This window comes from Antechinus flavipes, chromosome 6 (genome assembly GCF_016432865.1).
Source record: "Antechinus flavipes isolate AdamAnt ecotype Samford, QLD, Australia chromosome 6, AdamAnt_v2, whole genome shotgun sequence".
In the NCBI taxonomy this organism is placed as follows: Eukaryota; Metazoa; Chordata; class Mammalia; order Dasyuromorphia; family Dasyuridae; genus Antechinus; species Antechinus flavipes.
Window position 1 is genome coordinate 247,567,468 of NC_067403.1, and position 13,768 is coordinate 247,581,235.

At 39.1% G+C, this 13,768-nt stretch overlaps 1 pseudogene; it reads right to left on the bottom strand.

Moving 5' to 3' along the window:
* Nucleotides 1-8,837: 8,837 nt before the first annotated feature.
* On the bottom strand, nt 8,838-9,634 carry LOC127541604 (olfactory receptor 5P3-like; annotated as a pseudogene).
* Nucleotides 9,635-13,768: the final 4,134 nt, after the last annotated feature.

Sequence of the window (13,768 nt, forward strand, 5' to 3'; positions counted from 1 at the left end):
TTCAATCATGTGTCTTTGTGGCCCCAGTTGGGGTTTTCTTGGCAAGGATAATGGAATGGTTTGCCATTTCCTTTTCCAGGTCATCCTATAGATGAAGAAACGGAGGTAGATGGAGTTAAAGTCACATAGCTAGGAAGTATCTGAGATAAAAATTTAACTCAGTTCTTCCTGATTCCAAATCATGACTTCCTATCATGTCTATATTTTGTGTCTATGTCTATATCTTGTTCACAATTGTTTGCTTGACTCCCCCATTAGAATACGAACGCTTTGAAACCAGATACTATTTTTACCTTTCTTTGTATCCCCATTTTTAGCACAGTGCCTGAGATATAGTAAGTACTTAGTAAATGCTTATTGACTTGACATTGTATGATAAAGACGAAGCACAGAGGAATTAAGGAAGAGAGCCAATACGGTATACAACACAGGGAATTGGCAGAAGCTGAAACTAGAAAGGAAATTGTTAGGGTTTCTTTTCCTCAGTATTTTCTATCTGTATTGTTTATATAATATTTCATCTCTAGGCTTATGTGGTTCAGATTTGAACTTTGGAGATTTAAAGAAATGAATTCTTTCTAGAATTAATTTCCTTCCTAGAGAAACCTAAGAATACCAGTTTTGGTTTATTTCTTATTCTCATCTGGTTGTCTTCAGTTCCCATCCTAACACTCATCTACTGAGTCATGGAACACAGAATGAGGTCATTACATGAGAAGAATGTGAAAGGCCCTGGAAATTGAGCTCATGCATAATCTAGGACTTCTCCTTTGGCCAGCCCAGCATTCTTGGCAGTCGTAGTTAAGAGAAGAGTGCTAAAAGGATTAGCCTTGGAATGAGGATTAGCCTTGGAATCTGGAAAACTAGGATTTGGATTGTGATTCAGATACTGCCCCTGGGCAAGTCAGGAAATATGTCACATCTTCCGTTTGTTTATCTGTAAAATGGGAATAATTCCATCTATCTCAAAAGCGAAGGATCAGTGAGATAGTCTTCAAAACCTTTTACCAACCTTAAAGAGCTCTATTACTTTTCTGCTTGTTTCATAATTTCATAGAGCTAGGAAGAGACCCAGAGGAGCTGTATTCTAAACCCTGATTTTAGATTTTAGAGATGAGAAAACAAAAGATTAGAGGTTTGTTCCTATTTAGGTAACCAGTAAAAACTTAAAAGAGACTCAAACTCAGATTTCTCTCAACTCTGAGTCCATTCTTCTTTGCATTATAGACTGTTATATCTCTCTAGAGTTATAGCATCAGTTTAAGTCTGAAGACCTGCCCTCCAAAAAGGGAAAGAACCTGGAGCTGCCAGAACTCCTCCTCCATCTTCTTTTGATACCTAAAATGTACATGCCTCACAGTAAGAGTAAAGGTCAAAATCTGAGTTTGTTCCTTAACATTCTGCTCATGTGCATTGGTGCTTTTTGGCTGGAGGGCTACAGCTCTGTGGTGTGATCCAGGAATTCTCTTGCATCCTAGAACCTGATCCTATTGAGATTTAAATGTTTGCTTTTCCTCCTTCTTGTCATCCACCTGCTTTCCTTTCCCCTCCTCCTTTTCTTCTTTGTCTTTCTTCTTTTTCCTCTGTACTCCCATCTTTGTCCCTGTAGTCTACATCATCCACATCCTCTGGGGAATTAAAAAAAATTCTTATTTTAATAAACATCAATTAAAACTAGCATTTCCATAAATAGAATAGAACAAAGAAGATTGTCCATGAATCTGTGGATCTCTAGTAAGTACAGTTTGTTTTTCTTTTAAAACACATAATCAATTGCATATGTAACTTTCTTTTCTTTTTTTCAGGTTATGAAAAAACATTTATTGAAAAAAGCTTCCCTTTAAAAAACAAAAACAAAAAATATGCCTTCCTCTTGCCATAAACACATTGTTAAAAATTAACTGGGCAAAATTAACTTAATGAAATGGAAAGTTGGAAAATCATCGCCCTATTTACAACACTTGAAAATCAAAATATTCTATATCTACATATTTTTACTTAAACTAAGTCAGCTAAGTACTTCTTCAAATTTCTCCTTCCTTATTTTACTTACGTAACTTTCAAAGCTGTCTTGCTTGTCTGTGATCCTTCGGGGAATGTTACAAGTATTTTTAGGAGGAAATAAACTGAGCAAGCATGCTTCAGGGCTACGTTAGACAATTTCAGTCAAGCCTATAGCCCTGTCTGCTGATGTAGAAAAGACAAACTAGGGATTTGTTAAGACGTCATAACTTCCAGTAATAAATGGAGAGCCAGATAGCTTGGGTTCAAACCCTGAATCATATACTTACTAACTGAATAATTCTGAGCGTCAGATCCTTTATTTGTAAAATGAGGAGGTTGATGTCTTCTAGCTCTAAAGCTGTGTCCTATAGTCCTTCTCAATCAGAAATTTCCAGTTCTTACAGTCATTTAGTTTGAGTGTCTATATCTAATTCACCTCTCATTTCCCATAGGGTTCAGGCGGTGTGCTACCTTTATATACATCTTATTCTGAGTCTTTTTGGCAGGGGCAACACTCTCAATCTTATTTTATTTTTATTTTTTTTGTGTGTATTATCTTTCTGAATGTCATCACCTCTGATTCTGTTTCCCTATCTCCACTTTTCTAAGTTCTTTGAACTGCTTTGAGGCTCAGAAGAAGCTTCAAAAAGACAGGAGAAGAAGGAGCAAAGGTGATCACTGTTATTAGCATTTTTGTTACCAAACCAGTCTGGGAATATGAAATAGATGGGTCGATTTTTTCTCCTTTATTAACTTTTGCTTTATGTATTCATTCATTAAGAAAGAAAAAAATATTGAATGTTTTTCTTTCCCATTACATTTGAATGAGATTCTTTCGTTCAATAATTTTTATTTTGGGGGAAATTTCCAACTATCTTTTTTAAAATTGAAAATCAGTCTTTGTGAAATGACTTTGCGATCAACTCTTCTTTCTTCATTCTGAAAAGGAATTCCTTTATTTTTAATATTAGGTCCAAGTAAATGAGTCTTTTCTTTAGTGAGACCAATGAGTCCTTCTTTTGTGGGCTATGTGGTGTTACTTTCTGTCTGATTGTTTCTCTTTCTATATCCATGTCTGTAATGTTTTTATATGTTTTTCTGGAGGTCTTGGAGCAGTTTCCCTTTCAGCAGATTAATAACCACAAGAATAGCCAGGTGTTAAAATCCAAATCCTTTATTGTCTCCTTCACAGTCTAGTTTCCTTGCATGGGGTCCAGCTAGCTTTCTCGAGAACCTTTCAGATTGGCCTTGGTCTCAGTGGGGGAACAGGAGGACAGGCCAGCCACCAAGAGGCTGATGAAGATGGAATGAATCTCTCTGAGTCCGAGGACTTGTGCTTCAGCCTCCAGCCACCACAAAGGTGAACGATGGAATGAATGTGTCTCTGGGTCCCTTCCAAGTCTGTGTCTGGCCCTTCTGAGTCTGTCTCTGGCTCTGAGTCCCAGCTTATAAACTCTACACTGAATATAAACCAATCATTATATCACTAGTAAACCATTATTTGTTGTAAGATTAAATCAATTATACTGAACTTAAAGAATTATTAATCACCATGCTAAACTAGATAACCATTGTCTCATCAATTCCACTTACTTCACACCTTGTAAGAATCCTTGTTTCAGAGTTTTGGCCCATAACCCATCTTCTATTCTTTCTGTCTTTGTTTTCTCCTTTTCTCTCAGGCTTTGTCTTCCTCTTTTAACTGGTGTTGGTAGTAGTGTGGCCTCCATTTCCTGCTCTGAAAAATGAGAAATTAGATTCCATGATCTCCTTGTATCTCTTGATTTTAGGCAGGTAATCTTTTTTTTTTTTTTTTTTTTTTTTTTTTTTTTTTTAATCTGGCACTTCCCTCATTTGCAATAATGGAAAAATTGGGCTACATATTCTTTAAGATTCCCTCCTGGGATCAAAATCCTGTGGTCTAAACTCCATTTCAACCCTAAATTGAAAAATTTTAAATTCATGTCTTTTGCTTTTATACCATATAGATTACTCTTGCCTCGCCATTTAATCTTTCCTTGTAACAAAAATTAAAAAAAGAAAACAAAAACAATCCAGCAAGATCAACCAACAAAATAGCATAATAAGATAAATCGTGGTAAAACATTTCCCCATAAACCCGGGATCCACTCTCCCCCACATATTTTGGTCTCCGTGAGAAGAGTGAATTTACATAGGATTTGGAGGGCAAGCAACCAGAAAACAAGTGTGGCCAGAGCATGCATAGAGGGACATTTCTGATTGCTGTAGATCTGCTGAAATCTTCTGGGGATGACATTGTCTCTGCCTGATGCAGCTTTTTATTTTCCCCTGGATGCTGCTCTGTTGGACATGCTCTCTCTATCAGGTTTGGTCTCTGTTGACTGCGGTTTCTGTCATATGATGCTCTGTGGGATATGTATCCCTGTTCCCTACTCTCAGGCACAGTCTCTTTGGACACAATTATGAAGATTCTCTCTGTTTCTAGCTTGAGGAGAGAGCCCTTGGCTATAGTGTTAGGTCATCCACATCATAAGAATGGGCTCTGCTGTGATCTTAATTTAGAGCTTCAAAGGTTTTTGTAGATCCCTTGGAAAAGAAACAGTGCTCAGATATGAGCTCACAGAAGTGTCTTCTGAGAAAAAATAAATAACCCCCTCCCCCCAATTTTCCACGTTGGCTTTTTTGATGCTTTCTGAGTCTTGGCTAGAATAGATTTTCATTTTCAGTGGAAGTTTTTTTTATTGCAGTCACCAAGCTCCTTAGATAACAGATACTGCTGGCTAGTCTTAGGCTTAAAATTTTTTTAAAACTATACTTCTTCTCTGTTCACCACCTTACTCTAGCTTTGAATGGATCTCCCGGATAACAAATCTAGGTTTGATCTTTTCAAGAATTGATGACTAGCAAACTATGAAGGCCTCCATTTTCTTAATTCTTCCTCCTCCTCTTTCCACTCTCTCCTTTCTTCTCTTCCCTTTCTTTTTCTACTTCTCTCTTTTTCAGTACCTTCCTCCCAATCATTTTATTCCTTCTCTCTTTCTTCTCATTTTACAGTTATAGAAACTGAAACACAAAGGCTTGCATATAGATATCATATAGCTGACCCAGGATTTGAGTCCTGTTCTTACTCCAAATCCAATACTTTTTCATCTACACAAATTCTGAGGCCCCCTAGCAATTCTTTGGGTTAAAGAAATGACTGGGGTCTCTTCAAGGGCAGTGACATCAGAGTAATCGACCCTTCAGTTCCATGGTTTAGAGGATAATTTCCTCCATGGCTAAGTTGGAATGGAGAAAACAAGAACACAGAATTTGGACCAACATATGGGTAACATTTACATGTCATTTGCACATGCCTACATCTGTTCAAGCCATTTCTTCTCAAGCAGTTTTCAAGTTAAGATGGTATTATTGTCACCCTTGTTTGTCATTTCTTGATTTCCCTAGTCGCTCTTCTTTCACACCCACCCACGCCACTGGCCTAGATCATCCAAGAGGCAGGAGACGCGTGTATATAGAACTGAAATATGAACTTGAGAGAGAACAATTCTTTTTAAATGTTATTGATGCTTTAAAAAAATATTGCATTCACTCTCTAGTGAGAGCTCAACCCCCTTAGAATCCTCCTGTGGAACAAAGAAGTACAATTAAGCAAGTAACATCTCATTGTTCGCTTATCATCTGCCTCAATCTGGCAAGAGGAGGAGGTCTGTATCACCTTCCATCTTCTAAAGTCAAGAATGAAGATTAAGTCATCTTTCCTCAAATTGTCTCCTTTAAAATGGAAGCTCTTGAAAGGTAGGATGAAGTAGCTTCTTACTCTATATGGTAATCAGAAATAGTAGGTGGCTAATAAATTGAACCATTCGTAATACCTATGGGGATGCATATATATATATATATATATATATATATATATATATATATATATATATATATATATATATATACACTCAGGGAAATCAGTGTTGGTATCAGAGACCTTTTTAAAAAAATAATATAATTAAAAAAATTTTTTTTATCTTTTTATAAGTCATGGCAATGCCCTCTGGCCAGACTGATTTCTTTTTTTTGATAAAAGCAAAACAATAAAGCAAAATAATTTCACAATGTATCCAACATTTAATTCTAGTAGTTTTCTGTTTCTCATCTATGAGAGAGTCAGGAATGTTTTATTATTTGCTCTCTGGGTTTTTGCTGACTTTCCAATTGTTCAGCTTTTAGCTTTTTTTTTTGAATAAACTTTTCATATGTATTTGTTGTAGTATCTTGATTCTGCTGATTTCAATCCGCATCACTTCACACAAATCTTCCCGTGGTTTCTAAATTTTTTTGATGTATATTTTCTGACAGCACAACATTATTCCATTAAATTCAGGAAAACAAATTTTTCTAGCCATCTCCTAATTGTTTTGAGTTCTTTTCTATCAGTGGGTTACTCAGTATTTTGGTACCTCTTGGGCCTTTATTCTTTATTAGTTTTTGTCTTTTATTTTTATTCACTTTTACTTTCTTAGAGGTATAATCGATTCATTATTATTATTAATAATACTTATTAATAATGGATTGCACAGGCAAAGGAGAAACTTATTTTTTTTAATGGTTTTTTCCTCTTGTAACAAGAGAACTGAATTATAGATTGATTAGTAAGGTTAAAAAAAAACCTATTATATGTAAGTTTAAAACCTATTATATGTAAGGCTCCCTCCTGGATCACTACCTTTGTGGTGGAAGAGTGCAAAGCTTCATGACAGTATGAACTATATCATACAGGGTTACCCAAGATGGACAAATCATAGTGGACAGTTCTGATAAACAGTGATCTACTGGAGAAGGAAATGGCAACCCTCTCCAGTGTCTTTGCCAAGAAAACTCCATGGATCATATTAAAATGCTAAAAAGATATTACATTGGAGTGGTGTGTTATAGTCACAGAATCATGAAGCATGGGACACAGCTGAATGACTGAACAACAATTGTACGTAAGGCATGGTATAAATCTATAATTCAAGCTATTCATAGGGTTCAAAGCTATAAAGGTCCTGAGAGATTGTCTAATCCAAAACACTAAGAAGGAAGAGGAAGAGGTCCAATTAAAAAGAATGACTTGGAGGAGGGAGTGGAAGCTGATCTGAAGCTCTACTTATGTCAGAGTGGAGAAATACTCTTGTGAAAACTTCAGCCCTTCAGGTTTGCAGCTGTCTAAAACATTTAGTCTTTGAGAAATGCCTGAGAGAACTTAGAAGTTAAATAATTTATTTGTCCATAATTTCACAGCTGATGGGCCTCTTGGTGGATAGAGTGTGGGTCTTGAAGTCAGAAGGATTCAGACACTAGCTATGTGGTTCTGGACAAGAACCTGTTTGCCTCAGTTTTCTCATCTGTAAAATAAAGTGGAGAAGGCAATGGCAAACTACTCCAGTATCTCTGCTAAAAACAAGAGGGATCATGATTGAATGACAGCAGTCACACAGCTAGTGTGTCAAAGGTAGTATTTAAACCAAGGCCTTCTGGACTCTGTCTGATCATGTATGCACTGCAGCTTCTCAGTGTGTCAATTTTTGAAATATTTTCCTACAGATCCATTTCTTTGATCCTCATTTATGAAGGAGACAAGCAAAGGCAAAACTTAATACCTTAAAATCTCATATGACAGACAAGGAAAATAACTTTCTTAGAATTTAAGTGACTTGGCCATGATTACACATTTCATAATTGTCAGAAGAGGGATTTCAAGCCAGATCTTTCCTGATTCGAAGCTCACTACTTGAATATATGAAAGTAGGTTATGGATCCCAGTATGTGGAAAATTAGGGCAATGATATTTTGGTTCCTGGACCTGCTTAGCTGGGCCAAGAAGCTGGAATAACTCAGGGAGAAATGCCAGAGGAACAGCAATCTGTCCGGTGGTGCTTAAAAAAAAACAAAGAAAGGTGGTTCATAAATAGATATTCATCTTTAAGCCTCCAGATATTACCTTATTATTGCATTGTTTCCCCTGCCTAGTTGTACTTGCCCTTTTGGGATCTTCCTTTTCTTTTTGTCCTCTTCCAGGCTTTCCTTGATGCTCATAGCAAAGTGAACTTTATTTGTAGCTAAGACTGAGGGAAGGGCCATGGTTGAGAACTATATGGTGTCTACAATTGGCCTTGCCTGGCAGTCAGGCCACAATAAAGAAGGAAGGCTTGATACCATTGAGGCAGTGTGTTGTGTTATACCGGGGGTCCACTTATGGTCCAATTATGTGTGATCCTGGACAACTAAAATGACTTTCTCTCTGGAAAACAAAAAGGGCAATTGGCAAGATGATGTATAGAGAAGCATATTAATTTACTCCAACTCTTTTAGTTGTTAATAACTTCTTGTTACCGTTGTTCGGTCATACTCAAATTTCTATAACCTCTTTGGCGTTTTTTTGGCAAAAATACTGGAGTGGTTTTTGCCAATTCCTTCTCTAGCCCATTTGACAGATGAGGAAACTGAGGCAAATGGGGTGATTTGATTTGCCCAGGATCACACAGCTAGTAAATGTCTGCAGTTGGGTTTGATCCAGGTTTTGGTACTCTATCTGTAGCTGCTGAGAAATCAGAAGGCTTCCTGTTTTGTCATTCTTATTACCCTGGCATCTGGGATTGGCCTGTTGAAAAACAAAATCATAGAATTATAAAGTCTTGGAATTGGAAGAAATTTAGTTCTATTCCTTCACTTTACTGAAGAAGAAACTGAGACTTTAAAAGGGACACTGATTCGTCCAAGATCATGCTGGTGGGAGGTAGATTAACCAAGGCTCAAATTTAGCCCCATGACATAGTCACAGAACGGGAAGGGACATTTCTCGGCAAAGGAGAAAGCTAGCTTTCCTCTTGAGGCTTTCCCTGGAGCTTCTTCCCCGCCTTATTTCTCAGGCTGTAGATGAGAGGCCTGAGCGTAGGGTTCACAGTGGTGTAGAACACAGAGACAATCTTGTTCCAGTCGGAGGCTTGGCCCAGGTACATGAAGATGATGGTACCATGATAGCGGCGAGGTGGGAAGCACAGGAGACAGCCTTCCGCCGGCCTCCAGGGAGTGCGTCCCGCAGATGGTGACCAGGATGTAGGTGTAGGAGACAAGATGGTGGAAATGGCGGCGAGGGCGATCCCAGCAGAAGATAGGAAGAGGATAGAGCTGGAGCACCGGGGGGACGCGGCAGAAGCAGTGGTCTAGGATGTTGGGGCCGCAGTAGGGCAGCCTGAGGACGTTTCCTGTCTGTGTGGCTGCACCTGCAGCACAGGTGACGGCCACGAGCTCCACGGAGGGGACATGATGGCGTGGTGGAGCAGAGGGCCGGTCATTAGCCATGATGGCAGGAGCAGACATTCTGCCATTCTGTGGAGAGTCATCATCGCCATCTGGGTCACACAGGCGGCAAAGGACATGGACCCGTCACGGTGAGGAAGGTGGCCAGCAGCCTCGGGGTGTTTGTTGTAGAGGAGGAGAAATCCAGGAAGGAGAGGATGCTCGGGAAGAAGGACGAGGGTCGGTCGGGATCAGGGCGACCCAGTTACCCAGTGCGGTCACTGAGGAGACCAGCAAGAAGATTACAGAGGACTCGGTTCAGCTCCTTTCTCAGGAAGAGGAACCAGGTGACTGTGGTATGATTCCCTCCCATCGCACCCATTGATGATGTGGGAGACCAGGTAAGGGGCTTCTCTCAGTACCAGCCCCCCCCTGAAGCTCTCTGACACCTCAGAATGGGAAGGGGCAGGGACTGCACCCTCCTCCCCCTTTCCCAGGTAATCCACTGCATAGAGTATTAAATTTAAAGTTAGGAAGAGCTGACTCCCCATCCTGCCTCAGGAAGCTGGGTGACCCTGGGAACTTCACTTAACCTGTCAACCTCAGTTTCCTCACATATAAAATGGGGATAATAAAAGTACATATTTCATGAGGATAGTACATGCCGAATGCTGACTCATTATTATTAATTCCTTTAGAATAACCTTGATACCGTGAGAAATGCTGGGGGCTTTGGTCAGGGGATGGGAAAGACGGGGAGGCCAGAAAGACCTTTTGGAGGCAAATGATCTGACTATTAATATAACTTGACCCAAGGTCTGATGGAAAATTTGATGCCACTAAAAGGAAATCAGGCCACAGATAGACACGGTACCAGAACCATGTGATTCTCTGGGTTATTGAAATTGTTGCCATCAGGTGCTGGATGGACGCTCTTACTGGGGCTTTCTTTATCAGCTTGGCCGAACTCCCAGGGCCTGAAATAACTGCCCAGTGTTAATGAGGCTGCATCACTGGCTAGAGGGCTACCATGGCTGAGAATACACACTGGGAATTCTTTTAGTTCTGGTAGCACCTGGAAGGACAAGCTAAATACCTAAGGCTCCCAATCAACTTATGTTAAGACAGCAGTGGGTAAGTGCAGACAGTAATCCGACACCTCAGAATTTGGCCATTTCCCCAAAGATGATAGACCACAGATAGTGGATTTGGAGATCTAGCACAACCTGTCCTTAAAAAAATATCCCTTTTATTTTTATATCAGTTTCCTCTTCAAATATATCATTCGATCCTAATCAACACCATCCCTTGTAATAAAAAAAATAAGCAAGAAAGAGAAAAAGAAGAAAAAGAAAAAAGTTTTACGATCCTCGATCAGAGCATGGTCTTGCATTCCAGATTCTAATTCCACATTCCAGCATTCCACACCATTGGAATCTCCTCCCTCTCCAATGAAAGGAAGAAAGAAAATGCATTTCCTTTCCTTTGCTCTTATTTGGCTTATTTTACAGCAAGGAAACTGATGACAGAGAGGGTAAGAGATAGGCCATGATTGTCTAGCCACAAATAGACACAGTTTGGACCCGAATCCTCCGGCCACCAAGTTAGCACTGCTTGCAGCACTATGCAGAGCTAAGACAAAGCAGTTATGTCTCCTTGGGGAGCTTTGTAATGATCTATATTCAACATTTATTAAGTGTCCACTGTATGCACAGTTTGTGCTAAACTTGAAAGTCTTGAGCTTTTCCTATAGAAATGTATGTGAGTGCTGAATCTGAGTTCAGATCTATCCAACGTTTTCATACTAGTTATGTGACTCTGGGTAAATCACTTAATCCTGTTTGCCTCAGTTTCCTTATCTGTGAGATAGGCTGGAAAAGGAAATGACAAACCACTCTGGTATCTTTAAATAAATAACTACAGACCATGGAGAGAAGGATATTCTTAGCATTAAAATATTTGCACATAGAAAATATCATGTTAAAAAGCATTTCTTCTTGTATTCCTCTGCATGATGCATCCTGGGTGGCTGCCCACCGGACCCACCTATATCTACTTCCTAGGCGTAATGGTTAGCCAGGTGCACTGGCCTTTTTTTAATGATGAAAAAACAAAAATAAAAAAAGCAACACAAGTCTTTAGTACCTTCATGGCAGGCACCTAGTAGGTATGCTTTCTCTAGCTCTCACTGTTGCTTCCTCCTCATTGCCTTTTGGACTTTCCTTACACACACACACACCATAAGACCGGATTTCTGATCTAGCCTCCATTTCAATTGCCTCCAGATCTGAACAAGGAGTTCAACCTCATCATTCACCTTGAGAAAATTGAAAGGGTTTTAGGTGTTAAAGTGGGCATAAGATATCACGCAGTGTTAAGTGGAACTTGAGGGGCTCATACCCACCCAGCTTAAAAAAACAAAACCCAACACTCACTGAGCATCCCTTGCTGAAGCAAGTCCCTTCAGGGACTTTTGGAACTTCTACCTTGCTGCCTCCTGCCTTAAACTCCCAAGACTTAAGGGGAGCATTAGACAGTGGTTGCTTGTAAAGTTGAATATTATCAGGTGATAGAGACCCAGGGAAGGGAGAGCCTTGAAAACAGAAGAAATGTGAAAAATTAAAAACCTCTGAGAATGTTTGAAGGATATCTTTTAGAATAGACTTTTGAATGTCTGAGGTTTAGAAAAATTCCTCTCTTCTCTTTAATTATGGGAGGTAGAGGGGGCAGTTAGATGTCAAGTGGTACATTGGACTTGAAATGGGTGGGAGCTGAGTTCAAATCCTACCGCAGATACTGTTAATCCTGGGCAAATCTCTCAACCTTGATTTTCTCATCTTTAAAATGAGAATATTTTTAAAGGCTATTTTAAAGGATGTTAAAGAATATATTGAAAAAATATCTAAAAATATTTTTAAAATCTCCCAGAGTTTTTGTGAAGAATCAAATTAGATAACATATGTATCGTTGCATTTCTCAAAATTTCATGTTGTTGTTCAGTCGTGTCTAACTCTTGGTGATCCCATATGGGATTTTCTTGGCAGAGATACCAGAGTGGCGTGTTATTTCCTTTTCTAGCCTATCTCACAGATGAGGAAACTGAGGCAAACAGGATTAAGTGATTTACCCAGAGTCACATGGCTAGTATGAAAATGTGGGATAGATTTGAACTCAGATTCATCACTCTATCCCCTGGACCACCTCGTTACCCCAAGCTGCAATTTACAATAGTATTAGATAAATGCTAGCTAGTTATTTTCTAGCTCTAGAAGAAACTGTCCATTCCTCAGTCTTTGACGTACTCTGTCCTTGTTTACACTTTGTGTAAGGATTTCATGCTCAAGTGCTCCTCTTGGCTATTTTGATGAGTTTTAGTTTTTATAGAAAAAGCAGAATTGAGGGGAAGAGCATGTTTTGAGTTTTAACTCACTAACTTACTCTTTGGGAGTAGAAAGCCTACTCTTTCTATTATTGGCTTATAGCCACTAGAAAACTCCATAAGGCAACTTCTCTGAACCACAGACATTGTGCCTGGGAGGAAGTAGTCTCCAGAGAAGCATGCCTTTAAATATTCAGCTTCATAAGTAACAGAGCACATTACACTCATTCTTTTCCATTCAATCCAGTCCAGTCCACTTCATTCCAGTCCCAATAACATCCAACCCGATTCAGTTTAACAAAAAAATTATTAAATGAATTTAGCATTGCTTTTTAAAGAATTTCTAAGTCTCTCAATGATAAAATGAAATCCTTTCTTTTTTTTAGCTGTTTCTTTATGGTTTTTAATCACTACAAAGCTATCTTTTCATTGTTTCAGGGGTCCTCAAACTTTTAAAATAGGGGGCTAGTTCACTGTCCCTCAAACTGTTGGAGGGCCGGTCTATAGTAAAAACAAAAACTTTGTTTTGTGGGCCTTTAAATAAAGAAACTTCATAGCCCTGGGTGAGGGGGATAATCATCCTCAGCTGCCACATCTGGCCCACGGGCCATAGTTTGAGGACCCCTGAACTTGCAGTTATTATCTGCAATCTTTGCTTACCTTTGTTTCTTCAACTGTAAAATGGGGCTGATAATACTATTTGCAGCAATTTTATGACAATTCAGTGAATAGAGTATGGACATGGAGTCAGGAAGGCTTAAGTTCAAATTTGAACTCAGACACTTACTTAGCTCAGTGACACTGGACAAGTCACATTTTGTTTGCCTCAGTTTCCTCTTCTATAAAATGAGCTGGAGAAGGAAATGGCCAACCCCTCCCATATCTTGGCCAAGAAAACCCCAAAGGGGATATGACTGAAAATGACTAAACTACAACAGCAACGTCATCTCCCTCTCAGCATTGTTGTGAAACTTAAATGAGATAAATATCTGTAAAGCACTTAGCACAATGCCTGGAATATGGGAGATGCTTAATAAATGATTGGTTTTTTCTTTTACCTACATCTCTCACAAGTGACTTATCACTTTCCCTCAGGTGGCAGGGGCATGGAGAAGGAAGAGGAAGCAA